General features: G+C 36.8%; 1 long non-coding RNA gene across 1 annotated transcript in view; it reads right to left on the bottom strand.

The window, feature by feature from the left end:
* LOC131430395 (uncharacterized) overlaps positions 1 to 12730 on the bottom strand; it is a 29775-nt gene that overhangs the window by 7317 nt on the left and 9728 nt on the right. The window contains exon 2 of the long non-coding RNA XR_009229523.1: positions 5983 to 6036. This is a non-coding gene — a long non-coding RNA (uncharacterized LOC131430395). The remainder of the gene's footprint in view (positions 1 to 5982; positions 6037 to 12730) is intronic.

Raw genomic sequence — 12730 nt, 5'->3', positions numbered from 1 at the left:
TTATACGCATGAAATATTACTTGGTATTGAGTTCGTTTATAAACAAACGGCAAAAATGCCTACGTCGCAGATAGGAAAGAAAAAAACTATTTTGACAACATCCGAAAAATAAGAAATAAGCCAGGTACTTTTCCTAGCTATGAAGGATATTATCGTTTCACGCTTATTGCCAATGTTTCGAATATTTTTGAGCAGCAAATGATCAAAAAAGTAATCTTCTAATTAAAAAACAAAAGTGGTTGTACCAGTCTGCGTTGCCAGGCCGTTTTTCCAAAAATCTGTATTCGGCGCAAAAATCTATCTGTACCATATCGGTATCAGAGTCTTTTTTACATAACCATAACATACCTTTTCTCATGTCTATTCAAGCTAAAAACCAAAATCGGTACTTATCTGTATGATTAGTGAGTTATCGGTATTTCGGGAGTACATATCTGTATTGCGGTAAAGACGGCAAAAATCTGTATAAATACCGAGAAATCGCTATACCTGGCAACGTTGGTACCAGTTTCCAGTTTTGTTTTATTATGATCACATGGCTACTTTGATGGAAAACTGCTGTTGTTGAGCAGCTTGTCAATTGACATAGTCGTAAAGTGACGGAAAATGCTAGCAGGGTTGTGCTTTACTGACAATTATATCATGTTATTTCGGGAAAACATGTTTTAATGTGACGTTTCTGAATATGAAATAACGCAAAAGTAAAACGTGTTATTTCGCTTAAAACATGAAATCAGAGTTAAAACTTGTTTTAACTCATAGTGTGAACGTAGTATAACTCTAATCCCGTTAGCACTAAAAGAAAAGGAGCATTGCGAGCAAGGTGAACCGATCAAGTGGATAGTGAGCTATGAAGTTTGAATGAAGTATGGACCGAATTACACATTTGCGAGATACAACAAAGAACACCAAAGGGCTAACAAGGGTTGACAGGTAAGGCAAATTCTCAAATTAATGTAAATACTCGATGATGACAATCCCAATGTCGTAGTAGTCGTAGTTTTATTTCGTTGTAGCCGAAATTTTTTTCCGTTTAGAAAATTGTCAAACGTGATCTTTACTACTTTGAAGACATGTACTGTCTTAAAATAGAACTTTTTGAACCCAGTATTATGTAATACCTACAGCGTAGAAAAATGAATTTTGAACCAATTGTATTGAAGGAGTAATGTAATTATGTAGCAAACTTTTAGTTCAAGTTTTCAAACCTATAAATCTAACCACGCCGTAAGCATTGATACAATGATACATGAGAATATGAATCGGAAAGATTTCCTTCCACGGTGGCCCCATCAACAAGCAGTATTCGTGATGGCGACAGCAGTTCGGGGCTGCCACTATAATCAACCGAGTAATGGGAGAGTTACGCAATGACACAGGGTCAGGGCATATGAGTCACACTGATTGCAGCTTCCAGTTGGCAGTGATGCATGTTCACAACAGCTCGGTGAGATGATGAAGCTTGTAGCCGTCCCATGCATACAAGTGGAACTCATTTAAACAGGATGTTGATGGACGAATCGCGTAGATGAGTCATGAAATTCTTTGAATAATTAAAAGTTAAACCGATCGAACTTAAACTGGCTGTACATGGAATGAACGAGATTTCAATCTATCGATTGAAATTATATAATCGATGTTGAGGCTAACGGTTCTGGTTCAAAGTTGTTCATGTCCACAAATTAATAAAGAAATATTCACAAGTTGATTGTAAATTAGTTTCCCGATAGGAACAAACAAACCGGAAATTTAAATGATGCCATCGTTACGCGCATATTTCAGTTGCAGTAGAAGTGATGGCCGTTAGTGGTTGCACTCCAACTGGCACACATAATTGGAATTAAAACGGTTTGGGAGTTTGGGATCGTATTAAACCCGAAGAGTCACGTGTGGGAAAATTTGTAGTGCCAGGTCATAAGTCGTGGTTGCTAGAAAAGTTGAATATATTTATGGCAAAAACCTTGAATAAGAAATAACTTGGACTACATCCAAGACACAAGTTGTATTTTCTCAGCCTCTCAGCTGGAGGTGAAAAATGTAAGCTAGAAATGGGTGGAAACTTTTCCACAGCGTATTTCTCATGACAACAGAAGTAGGAAATCAGTCGCTCGAGTAGAAGTACTGAAAGCGGGCCACTGAAGAAAATCCACTTTGTGTGATATTAATATTAATAAAAATGATAATTAACGATTAATTTAACGCTACACAGCGCTTTGCTGTAGAACGGGCAACAGGTGTGGAAAGCAACGCTCCTCTAGCATCGGTGGTGAATGGAATGCTTTCCAAGGTAGGAAAAAATAGCATGAATGAAACTAAATCATGAATGAATGGAAACGGATGGTTGAATGGCTCCTGAGGTAGGCGCGGGGCAGCAGAACACTGTTATGAATGAAATCGTTGTGTTGGTCTGGTACGGATTCGGATTGGGTCGGATTGTAATGGCTTACCCTGGCACCGTCACCGTCACTTGAATAGTGTGCAACTGCAAGCGAGCATGTATGAACGTACTTCTACGGTACTGTAGAAGGCAACACTGTTGCAGTAGGAATGCATATACAAGTAAATACACACGCGCTGGCATGCGAGTGCAAATTGATAAACACAGTGGATTAATCAATGCACTGATTAGAGTCTGCCCTGTTGCAAGAGTACTGAGTATTTTATTTTATGGTTAAGGAATCCCAGAGAATGCCGGAATACATGTACGTACACATGATGCGGTATAGACTCGGTGCAAGAGGAATTTTAATGTTTGTTATAATTTTTGTGACTTATGCTGTAAGGCGGACTATAACGAATGTATTTGGTAAAATGAATCGATTTTTTATTGATGTATTGAGGGGTGATTTTTTAAGAACTTGCTGATTTGAAATTTAAACAAAACAAATTATGAAACGTTTAATTTTTTTTCCTCGGTAGATAATTTCTTGGCATTTAACATTTAAATATGATTTCGGGCATATGGCCGCCACGACTATTTTTCACAAAGGTCGTTCTGGAGGTCCCATTTTCGACCGTTTTTTCAAGCATTTGAGGGCGTATTTCAGCAATGACACGTTGAATATTGGTTTCATTTAACTGGTCTATTTCTCGAAATAATATTGTCGTTGGAATGTTTTTTCAATAAGTCAATTATTTCGGCCGTAGCATGACAAGTGGCACCATCCTGTTGAAACCACATTTCGTCTACATCCATATCTTGAAGATTTGGCAACAAAAATGCATTGATTATGGTTATGTATCGATTTTCATTTCCTCAGTTTTTAAGAAATAAGGACCGATCATTCCACCAGCCCATAGATCGCACCAAATAGTACATTTATCGGGATGCATCGGTATTTCTTGAACGGCGTGTGGATTATCTTTGCTCCAAATGCGCAATTTTTCTTAATGGCCAAATTCAACAAAAATGCGCCTCATCAATTAAGAGAATTTTGCGCTATAAACAGTTTTAATTGAACAGTGATTTTCAAAATAAATTTCCACGATTTGGAAGCGTTGTTCTGGACTTAATCTATTCATGGTGATTTACCGAACAATACTGAGTAGAGACGTCAATTTACACTGGCATAGCAAACTTCAGACAATAGAGTAATCCCTATTGAAAATATAATATATTTATTTTTCAAAGTGTTCATAAAAACCTGAATGGAACCTAAGCAGAGCTAATAAAAGTCATTTTCCTGACTCAAATTCAACCGAAGCTTAATCGATAATGACAGTAGTTTTAGTTTCCAAAGAGGTTCTGGAATGTATTAATTACTTCTATTTATCATATTTTAGACACTCTCCAAGCGTCACAGCATTTCAATACATCTATGAAAGAATGAGAATTGAAATTCTGCTGATTCTTTCCGCAGACGATAGTTTGGTTTCGTCTTGTCATCTCTTCGTTTGTTCTGATGTCGGTCATTTACGAACGAGACAGTAAAATAACGACTAACGGCTGTTGGATTGGATTCTTTCATTGAGAATGCGTGACAACTTTAAGCTTTGATTCTAAGTGTTACGTTCTGAAGAATGAAGAGAAAACAATCTGATCATGTTTAGTGTTTTCTATAGTGAATCTTGGAAAAAAATGAATATCACCGGAAACCACAAATTCGTGTCGTTTTCGTCGGATGTCAAACCTAATCAAGTCTCCACCTTAAGTTCTGTCAAATAATCTGTTCAAAGCCAGTTTTGTCTCTAGTTTAAACGCTATTGAACTATAATTTCTTTTCTTATATCGGATTCACTCACACCACTGTTGTTTAGGGCAAACTTAACATATTTTTTTTGTGAAAATTGTTTGTTTCGAAAAAAACTCTAGCTGAGTTCCAGATTTCTCCAGCAAAAAAGACATAAAAGTCAACTTTCGACTGAGATCAAATGCCGACCTAAAAGCTTTTTTGTGATTTCTCCGAGTCATGATCCATCACATTTGACTGAACACGATTGAATTTACAATACTAAGTAGAATTAGACTCAATGTTTCTGTATCATTAATTGAACTTGCAAATACTCACTTTTTTTGACTAATTGATTATGGGTAATAGCAGGGTCGAAATAGTTTCTACAATTCTAGCTACTCTTTTTTTTATTTCAGGTTATTATCCTTAAACTTTGATTTTAGATGGTTTGTGATTCCTAGCAAAGTCAAAAGCAAAGTCTTGGCATTACATTCCTTTTGTGGAATTTGGCCTTTCTGTTTCAACAGATTTCGCAGCCGATTCTTAGTGTACAGAATCCTTCCAGGTCGGGGCTCAAACATACGACAACTGGCTTGTAAGACCAGCGTCCTATGCATTGAACCGCAAACCCTGTTTTCTGATTCCTAGTAGTCTTATATTTCCCGTTTGAGCATTGTTCCGTGTTCGTAGTTGACGGCCTATTTCAATACATTATTGTTCACTGGTTAAGTCCTGATTCATTTATGCGTCGCAGTTAAACTACGAATCAGAAGCTTTATTTGAAGGTGCTGAGTACGAATAAGGCTCACCAAGGGCTGTCCGATAATGGTATCATTAGCATTAGCATTGAAACCGTCCGTGTGTTGTTATTGATCAGAACCAATTGAGCTTTCCAAATGTTTTTTCTGAAACAACGTGTTAAAGGACTGTCGGATAATGATATCGCAGGTCAAAAGGATTTGTCTGCGGGAAAGATTTTGCGCTTAAGTAACAAGACACTGAAACAGAATCTAGAGACCATTGGCGTGCCCGGAAGCGGTGCAACGAGGTTCTTACGAAACACGAGGGATGCATTATTATGGACGACGAAACGAAGATGGACTGTGAGCAACCGGACAAAAGTTCTATAAAGCTGTTGATCAATGTCCTAGCAGGTCCAAACTCGTTATTACCGATAATTTCGCAAGAGATTGATAAGGTATTTGCAGCTGCCGATAAAACTCCAGAATTTCCTGACAAACAAGACTATGAATGTACAGGAACATGTGCCTGAAAAAGCGCATTCTTCGTATACTTCACAATGCACTTGTAATGTTTTGGTTGAATTTGGTAAGCTCTCATTACAGCGAAGAAGTGCTTCAGCGGTATTGAGACAACGGGGTGGTTCAAAAAGTTCGAAATATTTCTGACCTATCCTGACTTACGATCATGTCATAATTCTTAGGGATACGATTGAAAGTTGCAGTTCAATCCATAATTTTGAGGTGTTTGGATTTTGAAAGGAGGTATCTACCAAGAGGCAAACCACGCTAAGCTTTGTCTGAACTCACACAAAAATTATTAGGATTAAAAAAGTGGGAGAGATTGTGTGAGATTATCAAATGTAAGCAAGTTTATAAAGGATTGTGCAGTATTGAAAAAAGTTTAGGAGGGATTGTACGGAACTAAAGTGGTCTCCGAGGATTAGCAAGTTCACAAAAGTGTTTAACAGAAATTTAAAAAGTTTAGAAGGGATTACGCAGGATTAACAAGTTGAGAAAAGTTAATAGTGAATATTGATTGATATAGCGTATATGTGATTTTTATTTACCTAATAGTTCTCGATACAATGCGGATTATAACAGATGAGTCTGATCTGGTGCATCTGGAATAAATAGAAAATATGATAATGTTCAGTCTTGGAAGTCATATAAGTTACAAAAAAATAATAGAAAAGAATAGTTTCTAGCTCATTAATCCACACGTTTCCTTATTTGAGTAGATAAATTACACTGAGGTATAAAATTTCGGGAGGTGTTTTCATAATATAGAAGGGACCGGGGCTAAATCAAATACCTTTTAGAAATTGAAAAAAATAAAATAATTTAAACTGGGTTTTTACCCAAGTCATCTCCAAGCACGTTTACCAAGGTCAATCCATGAATCGAAATAATCACCCCGATTCTGCAATCCGACGGATTTGTGATACGAACGAATCTACACTTTCGTTCGAGTTCGAATTTTGCATTCTTTATTCCGTTCGACTTGTATGATTCGTTCGGGAACACTTGAAATTTCGAACACTAACTATCAAAGCTTTCAACACTACTTACACGTTTTATATTATTTATATTATTCATATCTTAGTAAACGAAACCGTCACACTTGTATAAAAAAAATTAGAACGGTTCTAAACCGAACAGAAGTAATACGTACGCAAGTCGATCGAGTAATGTTCGAAAATTTAACAACTCGAACGAATGATATTCGAGTTCATACCCTACTCGAACGGAATGCAGAATGGAAATTGCATATTCGATCGGAATATTTCGAATCGATCGACGTACAGAATAGGGGTGAATAGCAGGTTTATAAGATATTCAAGCTGTCCGGTTTAACCACGTGTCCGGTCTATCCTCTGTTTCCCCTAATAATTTCTTGAGCTTATGTGGAGTTGATTATGTTTTAAGACTATATTGATGACGTTTTCCTTGTAGTTATGTAATTTTAAACTGTTTTACTCTGTGTTCAAATATTTTAATTCTTTAGTGTGAGTGTAATATAAGAAGTATCATTTGTGTGCCGTTCTTAGGCACCTTGAACGACCTGAGCTCATGTTTAGTTTCAATTTTATCCATTCAATAATCGCTTTGGAATCTTAGAGTAAATTTTGTATTCAGTTTAGTACTACGTACGCTACACTGCCCATACTTGCACATCAGTCCCATATGGAAAATCGGCATGTCGAGAAAAAGAAGATCAAAATTTTATTTCCGAATTTTTTTATTTATTGTGTTACCTGATGCTAAATCATGGTTTTATTATATGAAATATCGGTAATACACCTTTGCTATTCCAATATTCACCCTTGATAGTAGCTAAGAATACTACAAACTATTAGATTAATTGTTTTATGTGCAAAGTAAATAAAAAATATCAGCAATACCTCAAATATTTGACAGTTTTCGTATTTTAATTCTGTAGTGAGTAAAATATGAAAGATGGAATTGATTGGCTATACACATCTTCTAAACTCAAAACTTCGAAACCGAAATCCCTGTCTGAAGAGCCACTGAGGCGAAAAATAAACGGTTTTGCAATTAAACCCGCTAACAGCCGAAATCGAAGGCAGCTTTGTTGTAGCTTTACAGTCCATTTCACACTGCCACCCAGCCGTTAAACTGGTAAATTAAATTAGATCTATTGTACGCCGAAAAGTTTCTTCTGCTCCATTTGGAATACAGCACAGAACAAAGATTCCGGAAATAACAGCGCCGGTGTCTATTTGCGTAAACGAAAAAAGTAGCGAAACTAGTTTCCGCATCGAACACATCTTCGGTGGGAAGAAAAGCTCGCTAATCTGGTTTGTCGTGTTTTCGCGAATAAATTTGCCAAAAAAAGTATAACCGTTCAAATTGTGAATTTACACTAAACATTATCCGTTCGTTTTCTTGTTTGAAGTTTTCGTTCTCATAGACAACCTTCCAGTCATTCGGCAGCTGAAACGAATTCCATTGCTTCTCCTAGCGTGAGAATGTTGTTTCCTCGCAAACTGCATGTGGATCTACGAAACGGATCAGGGACCACGCCGTACCTTGTCCAGCGTGGAATTTCTATTTTCTCGAGCTCACCACCCCAAGTGGCATGAGACGAAAACGTGATTCTCCCTGAGCATGGAATTTCTTTACCGATTTCTTCTTGCTCCGAGGATCGCTTCCCGCTAGCGGATACCTTGTGATAATAGAAATTTCCTGTTCCAATGATCAAACGACGAGTACCGCGACCGGTCTATAACGAGTAACCGGTTCGCCGCTCTCCTGGTTCCAGTGTAGTGCGGCTCATGCAGAAAACCATGAGCGATGTGCTCCTTCGGTCACCGTAATTATTGCCCACCGCGATGCTCAAACGGAACGGCGTGAGCCATCACAATTCTTGGTACCAAATCCTTGATACGTCGAGATGGTTGCAATATTTGAATATTCTAGTGGAATCGTTTCCTAACCGGTTCACGCGGGCCACGATACATCAAGCAAAGCAGTTTATCTTATTTTATGATAGGGGCGCACCACCGCCCGTAGTGTTTATCTTCTGTTAACAAGTAAAAAAATGAGAAGCCGTTATCGGGTTCAGATTGTACGTGATCATTTTACTTTGTATTGAATTTTAACCAGTTTAGAACGCAGAAATTAACAGTGGCAAAACCCGGATTGATTTGTTCCGAATTGGACGAAACTTTGAACGCATCCTCAGTATGACAAACGATTTGTTTTGTGTGGAACGAGCGACCAATTTGTTGAATAGGAAGAAGCTGTAAGAAATTCACTGGGCAGTTATGTGACACACATAAAAAAGTTTAATGCTATGTTAAGTATTGAGTAATGAGTGCCTTTCCCATAATAAAGCAATAATAGCTAAAACAATTAACAGGCATTGGAGAAACAAGGTTTTGATGAAAAATGATCATTCAAACCAAAGCTTAAAATTGTCACACATTCTTAATGAAAGAAACCATTCCAACAATTTCATTTTCAATATTCAATGTCTCATTCGTAAATGACCGACACCAGAACGAACGAAAAGAGACAAAGCATTTTCGTTTCTCATTGAAAAATGAGAGAGTATAATTGCCAACGTCACTCGTTCTTCAATAATACTTCAAACAATACGAAACCAAACTAACGTCTATTGGCACATTGTCGCAAAGCTGATTTACCGGTAGCGACACCTGCCAATGAAAAATGGAACCAATAAATCTTTCAGAAATTTTCATATCGGCAGTAGTGATTTACAACATTTTTATCGTTTATTCAATAGTACAAGTAGATATCAGCAATAAAAGTACACTCGGAGTAGAAGAAAATCGATTTCAAAGTTATTACCACTACTTTTTTTTAGTGTAAACTACGATTAAACATGGAAAATCTTCAGAAATGTGTGAAATTGAGTAAGGTTAGGTTTTTTCGGATCAACATTTTTTTTAAACAGAAACCAGTGTAATGTTGATTTCTCAAGTACTAGAATGTATAGCGATTGAGTACTATTTATTTTGGAATATTATTTGTTTTTTCCAGGCATTTGAAATATGATATCAAACCAAGTTTAATGCTCTATTCTGAATAAACGGTAGATTTCGCACAATGAACTAAGATCAACATTGCGAGAGAGTAAAAACTTTTTCTTCAACTTCTACTATAATCTTTCAAATGAATTTGCCCGCTTTCATAAGAAATTGTTGAAAAGGTGGAGTAATTAGAAATTTTCCTACCGATTTGACAGCTCTTGCTGAGAGTATCATCTCTGAGCAAGCAGCGCCTCTACATTTCAGTTTTGCGACAATATGCCAATAGGTAGCATCAACAGAACTTCAATTTTCATTCTTTCATTGATGTATTGAAAATCTGTGACGTATTGATGTATTGAAAATCTGTGTGGTGTGATGATACCTTTTTCATAATACTCATATTTTCATAAATATTATTAAAGATTTTTTGTTCGAAATGTTATTCTAGTTTTGATTAAAACTCTGAAAGTTTATTTAAGCATGAACTAGCACAATTTTTTCCACTCGAAATCAGTTTTGAGCCAATTTTAGAATATTTTTTTCCTTTTTTGCTTCGCCGCTCTAAATGGCTGAATGAATTTTAAAACTTACTTCACCTTTTAGTTTTGGATCCGGTAGTATAGCGGCCCTTACACGAGTCATTAAAAATGTCATTACTAAAAAATTATATCATTTTAATGAACGTGTAATGGTGCACTAATGACGAAATTTCTAACAAATTTGAAATACATCATTAGTTAGTCATCATTTAAAATGATATTTTTAATGCTCGTGTAAGGGCTTATGATCCGAACAAAATAGCGTTCTATGGGAAAGTAAAACCATTCATGTAAATCTTTTCTCAAGATTCTCGCGAGAAGACAACGGCGAATATAAAGATAAAAGGCGAAGATGAAGCGCCGCTTCAGTATGTAGAACTGAGCTGTTTTTTTTTCTTAACGCAAATGTTACTCACTAAAACACATCGGGCACATCTTTCGGTGTGTTTAGTTTCTCTGAGGAATGTGATACATAAAGCTACATATACTACAAGCAGCTCAATGCTGACCGCATGCAGAAAACGTGTGACCTCAAAATTTCATTCTATGATAACTATATTAATCGTGTGTCGCCCATTGCAATTGACGGTGGTGAACGTCAATTACGGTTGGAATGCTGGTAAAAAGTGTATCTATTTTCCTTCAATCAACATAACCACGTTAATTGCGATATCGTTGCACTGTTTCGATGTCTACAAGTGCTGAAAGAAGTTGAATGAAGCACGTTCAGTTCAAGCTAATACATTTGATTTGTGGTGCACCGAGTGCACTCTGAAATGGTTTGGTTTAGCCATGATGTCATGTGAACAACGCATTAATGCATATTCAATGTTCTACTTGAAAGGCCTGAAATTTTAACAATACAATTACAATATAAGTCTAGAGATGCAGAATCTGTGTTAAAAGGGAATTTATTAACATGCCACTTTGTTGCATGTATGAATTTATTTCAATTGTACAGTCAAGGATCAAGATAAACAAAGACATAATTAATATCTATTAATTACTAATGAATTATATGGTAATCGAAAGAGTGAAGACGAAAATATGTGATGATCTGTAATTATCTTGACATAATTTCCATGATCTACAATATAAATTTCCGAATATTAATCTAAAGGGTTTCCAATTTTGAGTGGAAGCACTGGTCAACCCAATAGCTTTTGACAGAATTGTCAGATCTACTAATGACATACCGCGTTAGAAGCGTCATTCCAAGACCATTTTACCATAGAACTGTACACACCTAAAGAATGCGCTGAAATTGTATACTTTATATTCAAAACTAGGTCAACTTTTGACGGAAAATCATTATAAATTGTCGCTTTTATGCCAATGAAAACCCTCAATTAATTGAGTAACAGCCTCTATACGACGAAAAAGTTAAAGTTTGGTGTGGTGTTTGTGCGCATATGGAAATTGGTCCCTATTTTTCCAAGACGATGATGGAGCAACGAAAACTGTTAATGGCGATCGTTATCGAGCCATGATAAATGATGTTGTGATGCCCATTGTTCGTGAAAATGGTTCATAGGGCTACTGGTTTCAACAGGACGGTGCAACATGCCATACAGCTCGACTAAAAATCGATTTGTTACGACCATTGTTCCCCGTACGAGTCATATCGAAAGTCGATGATTTTGATTAGCTAGTGGGACTATTTGAAATCCAAGGTATACAATGATAAGCCAAGAACCGTGGCTCAACTCAAAGACAACATACGACGTAAAATCGCCGCCATATTGACCGATGGAAAACGCCGAAAAAAGAGCACATTTTGTACTCAAGGCCTACGCGACTTCACTTTCAAAAAATAGCTTCTCCTTGAAACAAAATAAATTATAAACGAAATGAAAATAAATAAAAAAATAATTTTCATTTATTATCACAAAAATTATTACTACATATCAATATATAAAACATTTTTATAAAGGGAGTGGATGGGTTAGAGCAAATAAAAAGCAACCAGGGAAGCAAGTTTAGTTTCTCTTCCGAATGTTGTGACACGATCAGAGATGGCATTTCACCAGAGTGATACACGCTGGCGTCAGATTCTTGTCCACACCGAGGATGCAAAAAACGAAGCATCGCACAAAGAGGAAAGCGCACTTCTTCTCAGTGTCGAATAGACAGCATTTGAGTGTGTGTTTGTGGTTAAAGCAGCAGGCGCGAGTGAAACACATTCTCTTCGCATGAATCGCTCACACGCGCTCTCGTCTCAATACACACAAGTGACCACTGGCGCGTGATGGTGAGCGAACACTTCTGTGAACTTCAATTAATAGAGAGTAGATCTGGCCTTGCTATGAAAAATTTGCAAGGAAAACCGAAAATTTTATGATAAATTGTTTTATTTTGCTGATTTTGCGTGTCCACGCTTCTTCTACGCAAACCATACAGCAGATACCTCTGTGAAAGTATCTGCATCCACCTCAGAGAATTTATTAGCTAATGCTCTAGCACATTGGTGCGATTCAGTGGAAGAGGTAAAAGGAAATAAACATACGCACTCATGATGCGTGCACACTTTATACAACAGTGGTGTACATATTTGAAAAAGAAGAGCTCTCGTTGAAGTTGTCAGTGCGAGGGGAGAAATTTTGCTTGCTCTTCGTCACACAGAGGAGATGGACATGACACGATCACTAACATTTTCCTTACTATTCCAGTAGGCAGTAATAATCAATATTCGAAAGTGGTAAAGTACAGCACATTTCATATTGTGGTAAACAAGTTTAAAAATTTTTGTAACTTAGTTA

Source organism: Malaya genurostris, chromosome 2, assembly GCF_030247185.1.
Source record: "Malaya genurostris strain Urasoe2022 chromosome 2, Malgen_1.1, whole genome shotgun sequence".
NCBI lineage: Eukaryota > Metazoa > Arthropoda > Insecta > Diptera > Culicidae > Malaya > Malaya genurostris.
Note: the sequence above shows the minus strand (reverse complement) of the source record. Positions and strands in the feature narration are given on the sequence as shown.